The 23,174-nt window shown below is 43.4% G+C and overlaps 1 protein-coding gene and 1 non-coding gene across 2 annotated transcripts in view; both read left to right on the top strand.

Moving 5' to 3' along the window:
* The window catches only part of LOC126470795 (innexin shaking-B), a 424,307-nt gene that overhangs the window by 190,223 nt on the left and 210,910 nt on the right, over positions 1 to 23,174 (top strand). The window lies entirely within an intron of this gene.
* Positions 17,368 to 17,442, top strand: Trnat-ugu (transfer RNA threonine (anticodon UGU)). Its single transcript has one exon. It is a non-coding gene; the product is annotated as a tRNA-Thr (tRNA).

Raw genomic sequence — 23,174 nt, 5'->3', positions numbered from 1 at the left:
GGCGGGCTGCACCATGTTGGGGCGTGAGCGGAAGACGGCCTAACGGTGTGCGGGACCGTAGCCCAGCTTCATAGAGACGGTTGCGAATGGTCCTCGCCAATACCCCAGGAGCAACAGTGTCCCTAATTTGCTGGGAAGTGGCGGTGCGGTCCCCTACGGCACTGCGTAGGATCCTACGGTCTTGGCGTGCATCCGTGCGTCGCTGCGGGCCGGTCCCAGGTCGACGGGCACGTGCACCTTCCGCCGACCACTGGCGACAACATCGATGTTCTGTAGAGACCTCACGCCCCACGTGTTGAGCAATTCGGCGGTACGTCCACCCGGCCTCCCGCATGCCCACTATACGCCCTCGCTCAAAGTCCGTCAACTGCACATACGGTTCACGTCCACGCAGTCGCGGCATGCTACCAGTGTTAAAGACTGCGATGGAGTTCCGTATGCCACGGCAAACTGGCTGACACTGACGGCGGCGGTGCACAAATGCTGCGCAGCTAGCGCCATTCGACGGCCAACACCGCGGTTCCTGGTGTGTCCGCTGTGCCGTGCGTGTGATCATTGCTTGTACAGCCCTCTCGCAGTGTCCGGAGCAAGTATGGTGGGTCTGACACACCGGTGTCAATGTGTTCTTTTTTCCATTTCCAGGAGTGTAGATATTGCCGCGCTATTCCATGCTGCTTCTACTCCATGCTAGACTTCACCGTTTGTAATGGCTGGTGAGTGGTGGCCTGTCAGATGCTCAGCAACCCATAACCAGATGTTTTTGGAAGGTTAGAGGTCTGGAGAATCTGCTGGCCAGTACAACAGCCGAACACCTTCTGTATCAAGATAGGTCAGGAAAACCACTGTTAAAAAGGCGGTCTTGCGTTATCTTGTTGAAAAAAAAGTCATGAATACCTCGAATGCACAACCACCGCCCGTAATATCTCACAGACGTAACGGATGCTATCCAAATTATCGATTAAGCGATGTAGAGGTGATCGTGTTGACTACCCAATGGCAACCCATGCCATCGGGTCAGGTGCTGTGACTGTGTGCCGATGTTGAATGTATTCCGGCAATATTTGTTCTCCTCGGAACCACCACACAGTGATTACGTCCAACGTGGTGCTGTATGCTGAACGTGGACTCGTTTGAAAAACCACCCCCGTCGCCAGTGTTGTCTATGGGCACTACACTGTTGGCCCGCCTTTCTCTGCAGCCACGTCGAGGGAAGCCGCAACAATGGTCTAAGTGCTGAAGGCCCTTCGTGCGCCAGACGTCATCGTACTATCTATGTGAATGTATGATTTGCAGTAAAAGCGCCCATTTCCTAACTCAAGGTACATGCTGTGGTTGTACAGTCGTGCACGGCCGAGCGAACAATATGTCTGAACTCTTGGGTGCTAGTCTATCAGGACCGTTGAGGTCCTGCAAGACGTTTTACTATCCTCCAGAATCATTGATTCCATACACGAAAATGACAGTCACAGAATACTGACTGCTACAGGCAGCAACATTTAGATGTGGTTTCTGAATGGGAAACCCGCTGTGTAATAATTTCTTATGTTCAGAATGTTGTCATGCTGAAATGCTAATCATTTGCGTATCACAACATATTGTATTCTATGTGTGTTAACCGGGGGCCTACAAAAGCACCATCCCCGTAGCAGCCGCAGGGATCCACGACGATTACCGCATTCCACTTCACCCCACCGCCGCCCCACACCCAGGGTTATTGTGCGGTTCGGCCCCCGGTGGACCCCCCAGGGAACGTCTCACACCAGACGAGTGTAGCCCCTATGTTTACGTGGTAGAATAATGGTGGTGTACGCGTACGTGGAAAACTTGTTTGCGCAGCAATCGCCGACATAGTGTAGCTGAGGCGGAATAAGGGGAACCAGCCCGCATTCGCAGAGGCAGATGGAAAACCGCCTAAAAACCACCCACAGACTGGCTCACCAGATCTCCGCTTGGCGGATTCGTTCCAGTGACCAGGCGCTCCTTCCCAATCCGGAAACCACTGGATTCGCATTCGGGAGGAGGACGGTTCAATCCCGCGTCCGGCCATCCTGAGTTAGGCTTTCCGTGATTTCCCTAAATCGCTCCAGGCAAATACCGGGATGGTTCCTTTGGAAGGGTATGGCCGACTTCCTTCCCCATCCTTCCCTAATCCGATGAGACCTATGACCTCGCAGTTTGGTCTCTTCACCCAAAATAACCCAACCAACCCAATCCGGAAAGCCGTGCGTTAGACCGCACAGCTAACCGAGCGGGCTATCACAACAAATAGTACAATTCTTGCCAATTTATATTTGTTGCATTCCATCTTCATGATTTTGTAATATTAAAGGCCAGCAGCGTAGGATAGAAAAGTAATGTAGCACCGCTGTATGATATGGATGGTAAGGTAATTTACCCATTAGCCTTCAATGTTTTTTTCATTTACGTTTTGTGTCAAAAACAAGTCATGCAATCCCTAGAGACAAACTTGCTGGGTAATTTACATATCTGTAAAGAAGTCTCCATAAGTTTGAAAATTTGAAGTTATATAGCAGAAATTTTAGCTATAGAGCTATAAAGGAAGCTACTGTTCACGGTATGTCTTAGGGGAGTATTTCGGGAAATCAGTGAAGAGAAAATAAGAGTCTACAACTAACTGTTAAGCATATGACGTTCTGAAGATAATCGAGAAAGCGAAAGCAAGCGAAAAACCACTAATCTGTTGTGGATTAAAATCGGTATTGGCATGAATGCAATATAGCTTGACTGTCACTTCATACTTTCTTAATTTTACAAATCTACTAACGACATTTTACAACCATATAAAAGTAATATTACCGACACATAAAGGACTTTTGGCTTTACATCTGTAGTATAATGCCTTAATTTAGCACCTTTAGAAAAATATTTTTACTGTACAGATTTCTCACTAGCAAATGTGCTGTTTTCATTTTTTTCAGCTGTTATTTTAACTGTTTCTTTTTTATTACCTATGACACATTCTGTTTCCTGTCTCCTTGACGCTGACATACTTGAGGTTCAAAATTCTTTGTGCGTTGCATTCAGTGGTTATGTATACTGTCTTTTCAAAAGGTAGTTGTAGATCTGCTTTTCAGCTGTCTCCTTCAAAAGTTAATCTTTTCCTTACATTATCTAAGGCTCATCTTCAAACGCAAAACAATCTATTGCTTCTTTCCATTTACTCGGCTTAATGTAGTTATTAACTTTTTGTTTTCTTCTTCTATTTTCCTTTCTTTTATAATTTTTTCCAGCACAGAGCTGAATAATAGAGACGACAAAACGTCTACTCGTCTGACTCCTGATAAAATATGGATAGAATTTAGAAGTTTTTTAAGAAATTTAACTTTAAATATTGTTTTGTTAAGAGTTTGCTTAGTTATTTCCAGAGTTTTCCACTCTACTGCAAATTCCTTCGTGGTTTTTAGGAGTGAGTCTCTCTCTATCGAATCGTAAGCCTTATTAAAATCTATAAATAAAAGCACCATCTTTTTATTTGATATTGTCATATACCCAATTATTTTTTGGGGTTTACAATCTTCTCTGTCCAGGATCTGCTACTCTTAAATCCAGCATGATACTTCCAATTTGGTTTATCTAATATTCCTTTATAATTTTAATGTCTGTCTGCCCCCTTTTTCTGAAGTTGGTGAATTCATGCAACCTTCCAGTTTTCTGAAATTGTTTCTATGTCCCAGATCTTATCTAGTGTTTCTTTCATAATCGTGACACCTAGATCTCCTACAGCTTATAGAATATGTGCTGTGAGGTCATCCTCAAGTGGGGTTTGTTGGGTTTTGATTGTTGATGTAATTTTTAATCACATCAATGCTTTTCATATGGACTGTTGTCATGGTTTTCCACCGTTCAATAGCTTTCTTCTTAAATATACGCCAGTGAAACTGAAACAACAACGTGTATTAATTTAAGTATTTAATATTTGATTTTTGTAACGGCTTTTCATTCGACGTAGTAGAATGTGAAAAGATTTTCACTGTATCGGGACAAACTGCCGCGTATGTGATGCGGTATGCAACAATATCTGATTTCTACAACCAAACTCCAAAAACAAAATTTTCTTGCATAACCAGCTAGCTATGTGTCCAACGTCGCCGTCCTAAGACGATACGATAAGACTAACCACTGAAATGGGATTTTAGTTATTTGGAATCTGATGTTTGACGTTATAGTTGCGACGTTGTTGCGAAATGTACTGCCTTCAGGCAGTAATATGGAAATATCGCCCTCCATGACGATAGAAAATGGCCTTAAAGTCTATCTTCCACACGTAAAAAATCCGAAACTCATGTGTGATATTCATCTCTATAGTGTCTCTAAGCGTATTAACAGTGTATTCATAATGTAGATTAAGGTCGGAGGCACGTAACAATTTTTTTTTATATGGACGAAATTTTCCCGTCGGGGAAACAGTTTCAAAGTTACAGCGCCATATTTCGGAAACTACTGAGCTCATTGAAAAACTTTTTTAAGTGATTGCCAAAATAACTCGCGCTTCAATACATCTTTCCAGAGTTGCGTACCGTACTGAGTTTCTATGTGGAAGCTTCGTAAACGACATTTTTCTTTTTTGTAATTTTGTCAGCATTTGACTTGCATATTAACAAGTATGAAGTTTAAAGTTCCTAGATCGTACAAAATCACGTCAGATTTGTGATATCTGCCTGTGGTGTAAACCACTGTAGCTTATCTAAACATGGCAAAAAAAAAAATATTCTTAATTGTGATTGGAGCCCAAGTTAAATTTTTTGTTTGGAGCAGACGAAACTCGTGAGTTCGGAAATGCTTCCTACCAGAGAACTGTCACGCACAGTTCCTTGTGTAGCTGAAGTGACGACATTGTGGTAACTATGGGTAGGGTATCGGACAGCGACACATGGAAATATGGATATATCAGAATAAGTTACGTGATGTTTTTAATAGATATTTGCACAGCATGTTTATCGCTAACATCGATATTTTGTAGTGATATAATACGGACTATTGTTATTATTATTATTATTATTATTATTATTATTATCATCATCTAACTTCACTTTCTTTCAATATTTGAAATATTTACAACATAAGAACAATTTTTTACGATGAAGTTCTTAGAGAAATTTGGACTGTTGTCACTTGTGTATTTTTGTAACCTCCTTTCAATATTTAAAATAGTGAAGCTAGAAAAAGAGAATAACTCTAGACATTGAAGACACTTCTCCTGAATTATCAGCACCCTGTGGACGGTTACGAGATGACCCATTCACAATCTGCAGGAGCTTCTCTTCCGAGAGAAAAATAGTTTAAAAAGCTCATGATGTTATTTTTGCTAAAAGAAGTAAGTTAAAAGCATGATATGGGAAAAAAATTGTTTTTTAAGGTCTTTAGAAAATAAGTTATGGATCTGATAATTTTTCCATTTACATTACCTGTTTTTGAGTGATTTTTTATGTCTATTTCTTCATTTGCTGTAGTACAACTTTATAAATATTTTCCTCAGATTTCTTCGTTTATATGTAAAATACACAATTAAAATTTTTTTCCTTACTTTTATATTCATTCTTAAAAAAAAAAAACACTTCTCACACTTTCAAATACCACGTGCAGCCATAAGCTATAATCTGAATTTTAATGCTAATGGTTTTGGCACCGATTTACAGAAATATCGTTATTTTTCTTTCGATGAACTCGTCGATCTCGACGTTTAGTACAGCGATATTCGATTATATCGAAATTTGACATTTATCTTTTGATGGCCCATCCCTAGTAGGAAGCGATAATGCGATAGGCTTCCGTCGGTGTACTGTTGGTAGGAGCAGCCCAGCCTGCTGTCTACCAAGTGCCAACTAATTTCAATCGGACTATAGTTTCCGCAAAAATCATTTCTTGCAGCTGCAGATCATTTATGGTATTGGATCCGTTAACGATATCGGGCGGTTCTCTTTTGTTTGACTACGTATTGTTAACACTTGTACGTCCACTTTTCGCTGCCGATTGCCGAACAGCGCTAAGCTGAAACGTAATTAACAAAAATGAGACGCGGGCGCGGAGATTTATTGCTGTCCGTAGTTGTTGCACCGAGGAACGAGCCGACCGTGTTGAAGGTTCTCCCTCCCGAAGCGTACTCTTTATTTCCTTTGTGCCCACGCAGTGCCCTCTTGCCGCACTCATGTGTATTTGAATTAGTTCATCTGCGTCATTAATTTTACTTGCCTATGTTTTCACGATTTAAGCGCGGCAGTCAGGTGTTACTAATCGCAACTGATTTTGCCTGTTAGTGAGCATTACTATGAGATCGGAATTAGTTTTTGTGAGTGCACTACAGTCTTTGCTAAAACACTTGTTTTCTTTATCACTATCTGTTCCTGCCAATAGAAAGGAATAGTCGTAGTTTACCCAGCAAAGTTTCTTCATACTTCTATTAATTTACGTGTTCAGACGGAAACGACTTCATTTCCTCAATCAGATTAATCTACCTGCATCAATGGAACATTATTTCATCAGGTTTCTAGTACAGAGTCAAACTCTAGAGTAGTGGTCGTCAAACTTTTTTTCTCAAGGGCCAATACTGACATTATGGAAAGGCACGTCCAGCCGCATATGTACCGATGTCATTATTTATTGATAACCTACATAAATTAGTATGTTATAGGCTCCCACTAGATATAGTAAGGATACAGTAGATTGGCCAACGGCCCCCAAGTATTGGTCATTAAAAATAGGCACCAGTTGGAGCAGTTAGCGCTCGACTGTTTACCGTTTCAGACTGCGGCCACACTCAGCGACCCAAAGTTGTGACACTGCCTGATGAAGTGGCGCTCTGTTGTTTGTGTGAGCAGATTATTAACTGATTAATAAAAGTAATTGCACTTATATTTAAATGCATCATGAGACATGACCACAAATTTGTACAGGGTTATTACAAATGATTGAAGCGATTTCACAGCTCTACAACAACTTTATTATTTGAGATATTTTCACAATGCTTTGCACACACATACAAAAACTCAAAAAGTTTTTTTAGGCATTCACAAATGTTCGATATGTGCCCATTTAGTGATTCGGCAGACATCAAGCCGATAATCAAGTTCCTCACACACTCGGCGCAGCATGTCCACATCAATGAGTTCGAAAGCATTGTTGATGCGAGCTCGCAGTTCTGGCACGTTTCTTGGTAGAGGAGGTTTAAACACTGAATCTTTCACATAACCCCACAGAAAGAAATCGCATGGGGTTAACTCGGGAGAGCGTGGAGGCCATGACATGAATTGCTGATCATGATCTCCACCACGACCGATCCATCGGTTTTCCAATTTCCTGTTTAAGAAATGCCGAACATCATGATCGAAGTGCGGTGGAGCACCATCCTGTTGAAAGATGAAGTCGGCGCTGTCGGTCTCCAGTTCTGGCATGAGCCAATTTTCCGCGGGCTACACGTCAAACTTGCCCGCACGCGATCAACCGTTTCTTCGCTCACTGCAGGCCGACCCGTTGATTTCCCCTTACAGAGGCATCCAGAAGCTTTAAACTGCGCATACCATCGCCGAATGGAGTTAGCAGTTGGTGGATCTTTGTTCAACTTCGTCCTGAAGTGTCGTTGCACTGTTATGACTGACTGATGTGAGTGCATTTCAAGCGCGACATACGCTATCTCGGCTCCTGTCGCCATTTTGTCTCACTGCGCTCTCGAACGCTCTGGCGGCAGAAACCTGAAGTGCGGCTTCAGCCGAACAAAACTTTATGAGTTTTTCTACGTATCTGTAGTGTGTCGTGACCATATGTCAATGAATGGAGCTACAGTGAATTTATGAAATCGCTTCAATCATTTGTAATAGCCCTGTACTAAATGTTTCGAAAGCCATTTTTCTTCTACTCATTTTGTCGTATTATAACAGCCTTAATTTAATTTCATACACCTTGCTACAAATTAGTACCGAACTTCAGGATGGCCATCTCTGTGTTGCAAATTCATGAATCTACACTCCTGGAAATGGAAAAAAGAACACATTGACACCGGTGTGTCAGACCCACCATACTTGCTCCGGACACTGCGAGAGGGCTGTACAAGCAATGATCACACGCACGGCACAGCGGACACACCAGGAACCGCGGTGTTGGCCGTCGAATGGCGCTAGCTGCGCAGCATTTGTGCACCGCCGCCGTCAGTGTCAGCCAGTTTGCCGTGGCATACGGAGCTCCATCGCAGTCTTTAACACTGGTAGCATGCCGCGACAGCGTGGACGTGAACCGTATGTGCAGTTGACGGACTTTGAGCGAGGGCGTATAGTGGGCATGCGGGAGGCCGGGTGGACGTACCGCGAATTACTCAACACGTGGGGCGTGAGGTCTCCACAGTACATCGATGTTGTCGCCAGTGGTCGGCGGAAGGTGCACGTGCCCGTCGACCTGGGACCGGACCGAAGCGACGCACGGATGCATGCCAAGACCGTAGGATCCTACGCAGTGCCATAGGGGCCCGCACCGCCACTTCCCAGCAAATTAGGGACACTGTTGCTCCTGGGGTATCGGCGAGGACCATTCGCAACCGTCTCCATGAAGCTGGGCTACGGTCCCGCACACCGTTAGGCCGTCTTCCGCTCACGCCCCAACATCGTGCAGCCCACCTCCAGTGGTGTCGCGACAGGCGTGAATGGAGGGACGAATGGAGACGTGTCGTCTTCAGCGATGAGAGTCGCTTCTGCCTTGGTGCCAATGATGGTCGTATGCGTGTTTGGCGCCGTGCAGGTGAGCGCCACAATCAGGACTGCATACGACCGAGGCACACAGGGCCAACACCCGGCATCATGGTGTGGGGAGCGATCTCCTACACTGGCCGTACACCACTGGTGATCGTCGAGGTGACACTGAATAGTGCACAGTACATCCACACCGTCATCGAACCCATCGTTCTACCATTTCTAGACCGGCAAGGGAACTTGCTGTTCCAACAGGACAATGCACGTCCGCATGTATCCCGTACCACCCAACGTGCTCTAGAAGGTGTAAGTCAACTACCCTGGCCAGCAAGATCTCCGGATCTGTCCCCCATTGAGCATGTTTGGGACTGGATGAAGCGTCGTCTCACGCGGTCTGCACGTCCAGCACGAACGCTGGTCCAACTGAGGCGCCAGGTGGAAATGGCATGGCAAGCCGTTCCACAGGACTACATCCAGCATCTCTCCGATCGTCTCCATGGGAGAATAGCAGCCTGCATTGCTGCGAAAGGTGGATATACACTGTACTAGTGCCGACATTGTGCATGCTCTGTTGCCTGTGTCTATGTGCCTGTGGTTCTGTCAGTGTGATCATGTGATGCATCTGACCCCAGGAATGTGTCAATAAAGTTTCCCCTTCCTGGGACAATGAATTCACGATGTTCTTATTTCAATTTCCAGGAGTGTATGTTACTTCCGTCTCAAAGTTTATACCATAGCAGCTGATATGTACGAGTTCCGCACGTCCAAGAGTTGCCTGTATGGAAACACAAACAATAAAATATTCCCTCTCTCACATCCTACTCACAGTGCCACACTACTTATCCCTCTGTTCCTAAGGTAAGCGACCAACTTCACTTACCTCAGGGCCGGATTCGCCAATGTCAATTAAAATTAAGCATGTCTTAAAGTATTATTGTCTCTGTTAATATTTTTGTTTTAACCTTGGTTGCCGTTTTTGGATTAAGCTGTCAGCTGTAGATGCGTGTTGGTATAAAATAGTCTGAGAACGCGTGCCGAGTGCAGGTCTGCAATATGACGACCGTTGCTCTATAGCATGGCTGAAGAAACCATACATAAATTATGCAAGTTACCTGACACACACGCGAATCATGGATATCAGCACAAATTTCCCAATATTTCAACTGGGCTCTACGAATAACATGATGTTGTGACCCGATTCTATCTTCAGAGAATCCTTCAATAAATATATAAATTCTGTAATATGAGTTTTTGAAAGCAAGAACACTAAATTTGTGGACACACAAAATTTTTCTTCAGTAAGAGTGATACATGGCAGGAAAATTTTTCCTCTACTTGACTTTCATCTCGTTATCCTATCTTGTCAGGGAAGTATACAGTTTTTTTATCAAAAGTATTTATCCGATTTCGCAAGACTATATTATCCTCTACATGAGGGAATCTACCACGCTACTTCTCCTCTATACTCTGTGAAACTTGACACCAGGATCGCGAGCACACCTTCAGTTGTGCACATTTTAAGGAGCTTTTGCGCATGCGCAGCTCGCGTGACGTAATTACCTTACGGGCCAAATGCATACGGATCTGATAAACAACGTGCACGGTTCAGGATGTCCACAGCTAGCCCTTGCCATTCAACTAGAAATCTACGTCAGTGCCACCAGGTGATAGCATACTGCAGCCGACTTTTATCCCTGTTCGCTGGGCATTGGGCATAAATCCTGCTAGATGGTAGCACACTTCTCAGATATGCTAATTCTCTCACTATATACTATAGTAAAGTTAGACTGGACGTCAATATATGTGAAGTTGTACTGACAGTAAACCTATTTTGTGGGTTTCTGAATGAGCCATAGTATATTAAGTTACGCATTTTATCGTACAATAACCCATTCGAGGCGCTGAGAACCATAAGGGCCTAAAGCACATCACCATTGATTGTGAGATTGTAGAATTTATCCACGCTTCTGAAATCTGTTGATCTTATTGTGAGTCAGGTTTATCTGTGTTATAGGTCCACATTGTATGTATGAAAATTCTCGAAAAGCTATATCATTGGTTTCTCTGACATGCACTTAAATGTGGGATCGCTGGCTGAGTGCTTTAGACCCTTCTGGGTCTCAGCACCTCACGTGTATTCTAGTCAAGTGAGGATGTTGGTACACATTACTACGTGAGTTTAATCATTTCCACAAACGGCACTTTGTGTTTCGAGTTGGTTGTTTACTCTGCGGGAACCATATTTCGTGTGCAGTGCTAACATGAACTACATTGAATCTATTTTAAATGCCAACAGAAAAGTAAAGCGGGTCGTGAGTCGTGTCTGGGTAGCTCAGTCGGCAGAGCACTTACCCACGAAAGGCAAAGGTCCCGACTTCTAGTCTCGGTCTGGCACACAGATTCAGTCTGAAAGCAAGTTTCATATTAGCGCACATTCCACTGCAGAGTGAAAATCTCCTTGGGGGAACAGAAATGTAAGTTACCACGAAAAGTTAAACGCAAAGGAAATAGGGTCTCTGAGAACAGACCCCTTGGACTGAGAGAATGACGAAATCAAGTAAGCATGACTACAAGAAAACATTTAACAAGGAAGTGTACAGTTAGCCCAAGTTGTTGTGTAGGTGCAGCGTAAGAATATCTGATTTTCAGCCCGGAAGTAAATTCGTGAACTAATACATGTGTTAGGGAACTTGTACATTTGTCTGAAAAAATGGAAAAAATCCCGAAAACTCCCACTTACAAAAAAAAAAAAAAAAAGGAGAAATGGAGAGTTGCGAAAATTACACATTATTTCGCTATTTCCCTAAACAGTACTTCATTTATACAAAACAACAAAATTCCACAGAAACAATTCTTCCTTTTGTCGGATAAGTTATGCACCTTATTCTTCGTCTTACTATTATTATTACTGTTATTATTATTTGCAGTGGCTGTAGATTTATAAACTTGTTGATAACCATAGCTGTTATACAGCAGATGCTGTTAACTTCACAGTCTCAGATTTATCTGAACCTAAAAATCTGAGAACACCCAGAATGTATACTCACAAGCAGCCACTGGTAACTGAGTAACGAAGTGAAGCGTGCCCGCACGGAGTGCATTAGCGGGCGGCTGTGTGGGAGGAAACGGCGCTCGCTCTATCTGAAAACTGATTCTAAACGGCCCGCGCTTGCATAATCCACGATATCTCGGCTCGTGGACCACTTACAAAAATATAAGATTGAATATGAAGCTCCATCTCCATCAATCGCAAAACTGTAAAATGTTAATTTCATCCACTAGATTTTTAAAAACAAACGTTAGTTCGACTCCAGAAGGTCGAAGAAAAATTTTCGTCTCAATTCGTGGAAAAATTTCAGCAATTTCTTTCTTAAGATTTATTTTCATACAATAAAAAGCGAGTTAGTTAGAAAAACGAATAGTTACGACAAAAGCGTGAAAAAAGAGCCTGGAAAGCTACAAATAGATAAAGGCAAATTATGTCGCCGCAGGCAGCAGATTAGATCTCTCTGCTGTGCGTTCCTATTCCTGCTACACCCTCAGCTTCTCCACAAATACATTAGTCTGCCTTGCAAATGTGACAGTTGATTTTATTTCGTTTATTATGTTTTTTTTTTAATTTCAGTATTAACGTGCTCTAGGAATCTGTCACTGTTAAGTATAGCCGGCCGTGGTGGCCGAGCGGTTCTAGGCGCTACAGTCTGGAACCGTGCGACCGCTACGGTCGCTGGTTCGAATCCTGCCTGGAGCATGGATGTATGTGATGTCCTTAGGTTAGTTAGGTTTAAGTAGTTCTAAGTTCTAGGGGACTGATGACATTAGAAATTAAGTCCCATAGTGCTCAGAGCCATTTCAACCATTAACTGTAAAAGACGCGCAAAACAATAAAACAGTGCTGCTGAGATTCTTATATCAAGTGTTCGTTGGTCATTTCTAGCTCTCAGCATTGTTATTAAAAGAGCACTAATAGTTTTCCTCATATTTTATAATAACCGAATATTTCAAAGCAATTTAAATTTTACGGACAAGTATTACTCGTTTTTAAAAACGTTTAATTTAGAAAGGAAAATAAAATTTGTACACAAAACACTCCTGGAAATGGAAAAAAGAACACATTGACACCGGTGTGTGAGACCCACCATACTTGCTCCGGACACTGCGAGAGGGCTGTACAAGCAATGATCACACGCACGGCACAGCGGACACACCAGGAACCGCGGTGTTGGCCGTCGAATGGCGCTAGCTGCGCAGCATTTGTGCACCGCCGCCGTCAGTGTCAGCCAGTTTGCCGTGGCATACGGAGCTCCATCGCAGTCTTTCACACTGGTAGCATGCCGCGACAGCGTGGACGTGAACCGTATGTGCAGTTGACGGACTTTGAGCGAGGGCGTATAGTGGGCATGCGGGAGGCCGGGTGGACATACCGCCGAATTGCTCAACACGTGAGGCGTGAGGTCTCCACAGTACATCGATGTTGTCGCCAGTGGTCGGCGGAAGGTGCACGTGCCCATCGACCTGGGACCGGACCGCAGCGACGCACGGATGAACGCCAAGACCGTAGGATCCTACGCAGTGCCGTAGGGGACCGCACCGCCACTTCCCAGCAAATTAGGGACACTGTTGCTCCTGGGGTATCGGCGAGGACCATTCGCAACCGTCTCCATGAAGCTGGGCTACGGTCCCGCACACCGTTAGGCCGTCTTCCGCTCACGCCCCAACATCGTGCTGCCCGCCTCCAGTGGTGTCGCGACAGGCGTGAATGGAGGGACGAATGGAGACGTGTCGTCTTCAGCGATGAGAGTCGCTTCTGCCTTGGTCGTATGCGAGTTTGGCGCCGTGCAGGTGAGCGCCACAATCAGGACTGCATACGACCGAGGCACACAGGGCCAACACCCGGCATCATGGTGTGGGGAGCGATCTCCTACACTGGCCGTACACCACTGGTGATCGTCGAGGGGACACTGAATAGTGCACGGTACATCCAAACCGTCATCGAACCCATCGTTCTACCATTCCTAGACCGGCAAGGGAACTTGCTGTTCCAACAGGACAATGCACGTTCGCATGTATCCCGTGCCACCCAACGTGCTCTAGAAGGTGTAAGTCAACTACCCTGGCCAGCAAGATCTCCGGATCTGTCCCCCATTGAGCATGTTTGGGACTGGATGAAGCGTCGTCTCACGCGGTCTGCACGTCCAGCACGAACGCTGGTCCAACTGAGGAGCCAGGTGGAAATGGCATGGCAAGCCGTTCCACAGGACTACATCCAGCATCTCTACGATCGTCTCCATGAGAGAATAGCAGCCTGCATTGCTGCGAAAGGTGGATATACACTGTACTAGTGCCGACATTGTGCATGCTCTGTTGCCTGTGGCTATGTGCCTATGGTTCTGTCAGTGTGATCATGTGATGTATCTGACTCAGGAATGTGTCAATAAAGTTTCCCCTTCCTGGGACAATGAATTCACGGTGTTCTTATTTCAATTTCCAGGAGTGTATATCGGTCATTCTGCCTGGTCACTAGTAAAAAATAAAAAAAAACTGTTATAACCGAAACCAAACAAACACGAAAGATACTGGTTAATCAGAACTAAAATACCGGTGTCGGTTTTAACCGATCGGTTTTCTCCATCCTTATGGCCTCACACACGGCGCAGCCTCAGTGTACTATCCAGGCAATTTCCCACTCTCGTCTGTACAAATTCCTGGCTGGATACCCATGTTTGCCTCTGCACGAAACAACAGACATAAACACATAAAACAAAAAATATGTGATTCGCAAGTAAAAAACGGCCTCGACATTCATTGTTGTCTTAGGTTAAGTTAACGTTTTGGCGTCAGAAAGACCGTCTGATAACAGGCAAACTTCAATGCAGACTCCATAGAAACTAAATAAATAATCGAACAATACACTATTGGTGAACTAATACCAGGAAACCGTGCGAGGTGGCGCAGTGGCTAGCACACTGGACTCGCATTCGGGAGGACGACGGTTCAATCCCGCGTCCGGCCATCCTGATTTAGGTTTTCCGTGATTTCCCTAAATCACTCCAGGCAAATGCCGGGATGGTTCCTTTGAAAGGGCACGGCCGACTTCCTTCTCCGTCCTTCCCTAACCCGATGAGACCGATGACCTCGCTGTTTGGTCTCTTCCCCCAAACCAACCAACCAACCAATACCAGGAAACAAGAAGATAAAGAAATATTTACTTGAGGAAGCTATTCAGATCATGAAGGGAAGACAAAGGGAATAAAAGCCACTGGTGAAACGATACATTGTATTAGATTTGCTGTTGACAAATGATACTTTCCGACTCCGAAAAAGAAATGAGTAGGACGTTCCAAGACCTATCAGACATAGAAATTAAAGGTGAACAGAGGGGAAATAAAAGTAATGGTAGCAAGGAAAATATGGGTGAAATTAAAACCAATATAAAAACGGATGATGTCAGAATTATTCACGTGAAAAAATTTTGTTATTTCGGAGATGTAATTACAGAGGGCAGTGAATGTTTAATGGAAGTGAAGAGAAGCACTGCATTGACAAAACACGCATTTATGACGAAGAAAAAAATTTTAACTAGAAAAATATTAATGGAGATGTCAGGTAATCCTTTACAAAAAAGGTTCAAATGGCTCTAAGCGCTATGGGACTTAACATCTGAGGTCATCTGTCCCCTAGACTTAGAACTACCAAGTAACCAAAGGACATCACACACATCCATGCGAATGGCAGGATTCGAACCTGCGACGTAGCAGCAGCGCGGTTCCGGACTGAAGCGCCTAGGACCGCTCGGCCACAGTGACCGACAATCTTTTACAAAATCTGTTTTGTAGAGTACGCTGCTCTATGGAAGTGAAAGCTGGACTCTGGGGAAACTGAAAAGAATCAATTTGAAGCTGTTAAATTGTGGATATGGTGGCAAATGACAGGAACGAGATGGATAGAAAGAAAAACCAACCTGGTAGTCTTGAGTAAAGTCAACAAAGCGATAAAATTATTAAAGGAAACTGAAAAGAGAAAAACAAAATTTACTGAAAACGTCACCATACGTAACACCTTCATCATTACTATTAGTGCTGAGAACGAAAGTAAGAGGAAGAGGAGTATCTGAAAGACACCGAGAAGAGGATAGGATATGACAATTACTTAAACGGAAAACCAATGACAGAAGAGAGTGGTTGCATCCACAAGGCATTAGCCTTTAGAATATGTATTCATAGATTACTTTAGCTAGCGTCATTATGGATCGTAAGTCTTTGTATATGTAGTTGATAAAAAGTAAGGAAGCTATAACGCTACCCACCTGCTTCCCTCTCGGTATGACAGTACATGCCTAGTTGCATCGCATTACTTCTCCTTAGTGTTGCTGCTGATATTGCGTATAAAGTTACAATTAATTTTTTTCTATTGTTATTAATGACTGGACATGTTCAAGGTTTCTAACTGTGAATCGCTGATACGAGTAACGAACTCGGTCATTTTTTACAGGTAGATTAGCAGGAAACCAGAGTACAACATTTTTGCGCATTTCCAAGGATCACTCGTACAATATAATGGGAATCATTATTACTCCAGTCTACACTGATACGAGAGTTAACCGCCCACTACGATTTTCTCCAACAGACTCCATTATACTGATTCGATTCGACCGAATGTACCATTCCCGCATTTAACACTATCGATGGACATTCATCATCGTTATTCTTCATTGTATCATGGAATCATTTATAATTAATCTTTGTTATTCAAAGATTAATTTTATACGTCGCTTCTTCATCCGCCAAAAGCAGCGTACGCCAAGAACAGAATATATGGAGTATCACTGGTGAGTAGACATGTAGATAATATTCCGTTAAAAACTCGACGGGTGAGGATACTTACACTTCCGAAACCATAAGCAGAGGAAAAAGAAACGGGGAAAGAAGGAATAGGGAATAGTTGAGAAATTTTACTGCTATAAAATGACAGACTAATGCTGCTTTGATGTCTTCTTAATACATTGTGGACTAGCCTCTTTAACACTATCGATGGACCATTCATCATCGTTAATCTTCACTGCATCATGGAATCATTTATAATTCATCTTTGTTATTCTAAGATTAATTTTATACGTAGCTTCTTGATCCACTAGAAGCAGCGTACGCCAAGAATAGAATATATCGAGTATCACTGGTGAGTAGACATGTAGATAATACTCTATTAAAAACTCGATGGATGAGAATAATTACACTTCCGAAACCAGAAGGAGAGGAAAAAGGAGGGAAAGAAGGAATAAGGAGTAATTAAGAATTTTTACTGCTATACAGTGACAGATTAAATGCTGCTTTGATGTCTTCTTAATACATTATGCACTAGCCTCTTTCGAAAGTGCACGGACAGCACGGACTAAATAGGGAAAGGTAGTATCTGTTCCCGTAGTATCTGGTAGTATCTGTTACCGTCATATATAATTAAAATATGGCTTCCCGGCCATTAACTTTCTTGTGTGCGAAAGCACAAGTTATGCCCGAACTCGTACGGGACTTGGTAGATTAATCTGCCACAAGTAATGAGTATGATGGGCAAACATCTATTAGGCGCACTACGAATGTAGTGGTGTGGACATGTTGGGAATGTGGGTCTCACGGTTAGCGTGTAAGGAAAAAGTCCCTGCAGGTGCACTATCCTCTGTGCCCTCGGTGGCTCAGATGGATAGAGCGCCTGCCATGTAAGCAGGAGATCCCGGGTTCGAGTCCAGGTCGGGGCACACATTTTCAACATGTCCCCAATGAAAGTACATCAACGCGTGTTTGCAGTTAGGGTGTCCATTTAATTATCATTTCATAAATAGGGAAAGTCTGAGTGTTGCACACAGGTATAGCTGGAACAGTGTAACGGACAAAGACAACAACATAAGATGAACTTTGATGTAACTAGAGTGGGGTGCCAAACTTAAGGAAAAATGTAGTTTTTGAATGATCTGCAACTGTGAAGTAATGTAGCTCGATGAAGCTTCCACTATACATAAGAACTGCAGTGGAACAGTACAAGTAGTAACTGAAAGAAATACGGAATGAGAAGAACAAAATGACACTTTTATTCAAAGACAATAATTAAACTGAAGTCACTGCGACTTGTGATGTTCCCTTGGACTTCACAGAAGGCGGGACATGGTTCTTAAAAAGGGTGTGCGGTCACCACGGACAGCAATGCATGCTTTATAGCGTACACCAATGTACGCCGGTAGGCCGGTAAGGAGTTCTTGTGATAGGGCGTTCGAGTCCCCACCAATGCGGTTGACAATTGCTAGACGATTATTGGTGCATGCGGACGTGCTGGAATACGTCTCCCAACCGTGCTCGATAGGATTTAAGTCGGGGAAACGGGCAGGCCAGTTAATTTGCCGAATGTCTTTTCCTTCCAAGAGCTCCTCCAACTGGTGCTTTTCGATGCGGTAGCGCATTGTCATTCATGAAACTGAAGTCTGGGCTTAATAGACTCCTGAAAAGACGCATATGGAGAAGGAGTACAGTGACAGAATACGCCGAGAGGTGAGTGTACCGTGTTCAAAGATTTGGAGATCAGTACACGAGTGCAACATTGTGCATCCGAACACCACAACACCTGGACCACCAAAACGATCATGTTCGATAATGTTCCTGGGTGAATTACGTGTAGCCACCTCTCGCCATCTGAGAATCCGTATTTCTTAATGAAACGGTGAAGCCGGCGGGAGGTGTGACCGAGCGGGGGCGGGCCACCAGAAGCGGAGCCGGTTATTTCTGCCGGCCACGCTAAACTCGCAACACCAGCCTTCCGCTCAGTGTTCCGCATTTTATAAGCGGATAAGTCCCGCCCCGCGGCCGGATCCGACTGCTGCTGCTGCCGCCGCTGCGGCGTCCTTGGGTAGAAGTCTTCCAGGACACTCACCTGCTTAACAGAACAGCGCGCGAACTTCCTCTGCCTCATTCAGCTTGCGAGATAATAGGTACGTTTGTTTGGAACTATTTTCACTTTTCTTCGAACAACGGCGTTCGTCGATTAGAATGCCAGTTTCACGAACTAAAGTTTTGCCAAAGCAGTTCACGTTAAACTGAAGTCTCGCCTGACTTATTCCTCTGAATAGTTCCCTAACATTTTCATATGTGACGCGAACTGCTCCGACACCATAATCCAAAAGCCACTTACTTCTAAGGTAGCGATGTTAAGTGGATCTATATATAATCTGGGCGCCTGAATAATTGCTAAGATACCTGTCAGTTTATCAAAGGGTCTCCAAGCCATACATCCCAACTACAAGATCGATCCGGTGCGCAGCATGATAATACGTAAAAGAGAACTTTTCACACGGTCACAAACATATGGCACATGTGACTTTTTCCGTACTATAAGCTAACACTATGTTGTCACATCGCTTAAGGACAAAACAGCAGCACAGCAGCACTCCGTCTTCAGGCCACAAGTGACCCATCGGGACCATCCGACTGCCGTGTCATCCTCAGTTGAGGATGCGGATAGGAGAGGAGGGGCGTATAGGCAGCACACCGCTCTCCCGGTGATTATGATCTTTGACCGGAGCCGCTACTATTCGGTCGAGTAGCTCCTCAATTGGCATCACGAGGCTGAGTGCACCCCGAAAAATGGCAGCACCACATGGCGGCCTGGATGGTGACCCATCGAAGTGCCGGCCACGCCCGACAGCGCCTAACTTCGGTGATCTTACGGGAACCGGTGTACCCACTGCGGCAAGGCCGTTGCCCTAAGGACAAAACGCCATGGAATATACTCTGTTTGACAAAAAAGTTGAAGCACTCTGAAGGAGAGGAGGAAACGACATGAAACTTCGCAGATTTAGAGGTTATGTGTCGCTATTTCAGTGATAACCAAACCGAGAAAATGTATACAGAACTTGACAAAGTGAGCTCAGTTATCCGCATGACGTTTCAGTCTCTCTGGCCTGGATACGTGCACTGACTGGGTTGAGAAGGGTGTCATAAAAACGTTGTACCCTCTCCTGAGGCAAGCTGGACAGTAACTGTTGTAACTTGCCTTAGCCGGCCACGGTGGCCGTGCGGTTCTAGGCGATGCAGTCCGGAACCGCGGGACTGCTACGGTCGCAGGTTCGAATCCTGCCTCGGGCATGGATGTGTGTGATGTCCTTAGGTTAGTTAGGTTTAAGTAGTTCTAAGTTCTAGGGGACTCATGACCTAAGATGCTGAGTCCCATAGTGCTCAGAGCCATTTGAACCGTAACTGGTCTTTGGTATCCTGGATACTGCCATGGGACAGTCCGAACTGGTCCCACATATGTTCTATCGGGAACAAATCTGGGGATCTTGCTGGTCACATGAGTATTTCAATATCACGCTAACAGTTCATGTTTGGACGAGCATTGTCTTATTGAAAACTCGCTCCAATATACTGGTGCATATTTAAACGAGCATTGTCTTGTTGGAAAATGGTATCAGCATACTTTCGCGTGAAAAGTAACACATGAGGACGCAGATTGTCCTTGACGTACAATTGTGCCGTCACAGTTACCCCAATTACCGCTAGCCGTGACCTGAAATCATACTCGATGGCTTCTCACACCATGGTACTTAAAGATGGAGTACCATTTCGGAAAACTTGCGGACTGCTGGTTAAATGTTTGAACTCCGCTCCTCACCATGGCGAGACCGGTGTCCTACTCAATATGCCACCTCTCCATCACATTTGTGAGTCATTTGTTTTCCTTTTAAATAAAAAATGAACTCTTATGTTCTATCCTGTTGGGAGACCACACTACCCGTAAGACAATTTTCTAGGATGGCTTCGCTGTGAATCTGAGGACAGTTTCCACTAAATTGAGGCTCTAATACATGTCCCACAGAGCCATATACCCTCCCTTCCTTATTTCATAATATCTATGGCACCAACTTTGTCCGTTCGATATCTGAACATGCCACCTATAGCTGTCCTTAAAAAGCACTAAGAGCTTTTCGCAGTTTGATTTGTAATAGCGACAGCTCTTCCAATACTAACATGGCAACAGACAGGTTCATTTTGTATCTATAAAATGCAACGCTGCATTATGTGTTTGCTCATCATTAGGTGTCAGGGAATCTCTCTTTAGTGGTTCAGGAAAATGCCTGAAATGGTCCCAGCTTGAATTAAAAAACGGGTGATCGACACTAACTGAACAGAAAAGAATGTATTTAAATTTTAACATTCCCTTTTCTTTTACAAAATGTCATCCAGTTTCGATGTACATATAGACGATAAATATTTTACTTCAGCCATTACATTGTCATTCTGCTTAGGTTCTAAGCCTGATATTTGAAAACCACAATAAAATTGTAAACCAGATGACAAAATGAAATATTTTGTAATATGTATGCAAACGTAATAAATAATGTCTAAAGCGGCACCAGGTCCACGGTACCAAATTAGTTAATATTTATCTCATAAATATTCAAATATTTTGGAAGGATATGTAGGAAATTTATTTTCTGTTCACAGAAAAAGTTCCTGAATTACAGTATGATACAGGGTGTAACGAGTGTAAGTGTAGATGTCTTTATGTGTGCTATTTTGATATGCTCATACATCAGTGTGTTGGTCGATAACTCTTCCGACAACATGTCACAAATTTTATTACCTGATGTTTTTTGCACACTAGGCTATACCTGTCAGTATAGACTAGCCGTTTTGTGTCCACGTGTCCACACTTCAACACCTGACATGCTGCTCAAGGGAAAATAAGCATTGGTGGCCTGCTCTTGCCACATTTATTTGGAGGTACTAACCAACCTAAAAACATACGACTTGTTATGGCTATCATTATTAGTTTGCAAATGTAAATTCTGATGTAATGTTGTTCAGTATATCTTCCTCAGTCATCCATAGAAATATCTGCACTTATAACCGTTATATAGTGTAGCGAGTGAAAGGCTCCAGGCGAATCACTCGAGATTGCCTCAATGTATTTTGACTGGAGGTGGTATATCGGTCTATAACATTACGCCGAATTACTTTGCTGCTTTGTTTGATGAAGTCGTCGGAAAACATGAATATAAGAGTAATTAAATGACATCTAGTATTAACTACATCGCTGTCCTACACTGACAAAGGGACCGCGCCTACTCGTCATCACCGATTTCATTCTGATTTATGGTATATGCAGGGCTTGGCCAGAAATGAAAGTTACTGAAGTGGAGGCGCCAAATGGATAAGCCTTTAAAAAAAGTAGCATTTTTGGTGGGGCCCGGACGAAGGATGAACCATTTATGTTAGCGTAGTTTCCAGATAGCGACTGCTGCAGCGGAATGACTACGGAACAGTAACCCGAGGGTTGCGGTGTCATGTCCCTATAAGGAAACTTATTTCTTTTTTATTTCCAGTTTTTCCGTTGCTTAACTGCAGATAAACCGAAAAATACTCAGTATTTTGCCTTCATTAATATTTTCATAAAAGACATGAAAAGTAAAGGAAAATTTGGGATTGCAAATAAATTTCGACCAAGCGTTTTCAAGACGTACAGGAGAACTTAGTATATAAATTAGATACTTCTCTTATTTCACATTTGATGATATACATGAGCTGGGTTGATATTAATCGTAAATACAGAGGAACAGTAATTTTCTCGGCCTCTTTCACATGTTATAAACTCCGTAGTTTTACAATTACATGGTTTTAAAATTGTGTATAGAAAAAGAAGCTTGGTTTATGTTCATAAGCTCTCCCATCACACAGTATGGTAGAAAACCACGCGTGACGCATAATTTCACCAAATATTGGCGAGGATCACTTGTACAATGGAATGTATTTTGATGCAGTCTTCTCTGTATATACATTCTTTTTCTCTCTCGATGAGATAAATGGAGATTTGAAGCTTTTTATTAAGTAATTTACCTGACGATGATAACAAATAACGCAGCGTTGCGCTAGTGGAGTGCACTTTGGCGAGGGGACGGGGAGGAATCACTATAATCCTTCATGATGGCAATCCTTCTTTGTCTTGAAAAATCTCGTCGTATAGAAATTATAGATTTATTTGTCCTCTCCAGGAGTCAATTGTTCTCCTGCACGTAAGGCTTCATTCCATCAGTCAACAAGCTTTTGTATCAGGCTGTTACAGCTTTCCCAGATTTTAATTGAAGTAATCACAAAATTCTTTATTTTGCCGCTTATTCAATCACCGTTTTCTGAATCAACGGTCGAAATGAACCAATACTGTCTTGTAGTCGTAGGTAGACTGTTGGCAATAATTTTCCAGAAAGGGTTATAGCACATTGTTCCATATACGAATGGGTTACTTTGTTCATATCCTGTCGTTCCACGAGAACTGCTTTTACCTCACGATGGTCCAGAGGTCGGTTATAAGTCAGTTGATACTGGCACCCTGGAAAGAAAACATACGAACGTAAATATTTTATTATGTGTGACGTTAAAGAGAGTATTTCGATTGACGTCAACGAATTAGAATTCTTCACTTACCTGTCTGATCGGACACATCAAT

This window comes from Schistocerca serialis, chromosome 3, assembly GCF_023864345.2.
Source record: "Schistocerca serialis cubense isolate TAMUIC-IGC-003099 chromosome 3, iqSchSeri2.2, whole genome shotgun sequence".
Taxonomy (NCBI): Eukaryota; Metazoa; Arthropoda; class Insecta; order Orthoptera; family Acrididae; genus Schistocerca; species Schistocerca serialis.
The sequence above is the reverse complement of the archived record's forward strand: the minus strand, read 5'-3'. Positions and strand labels throughout refer to the sequence as shown.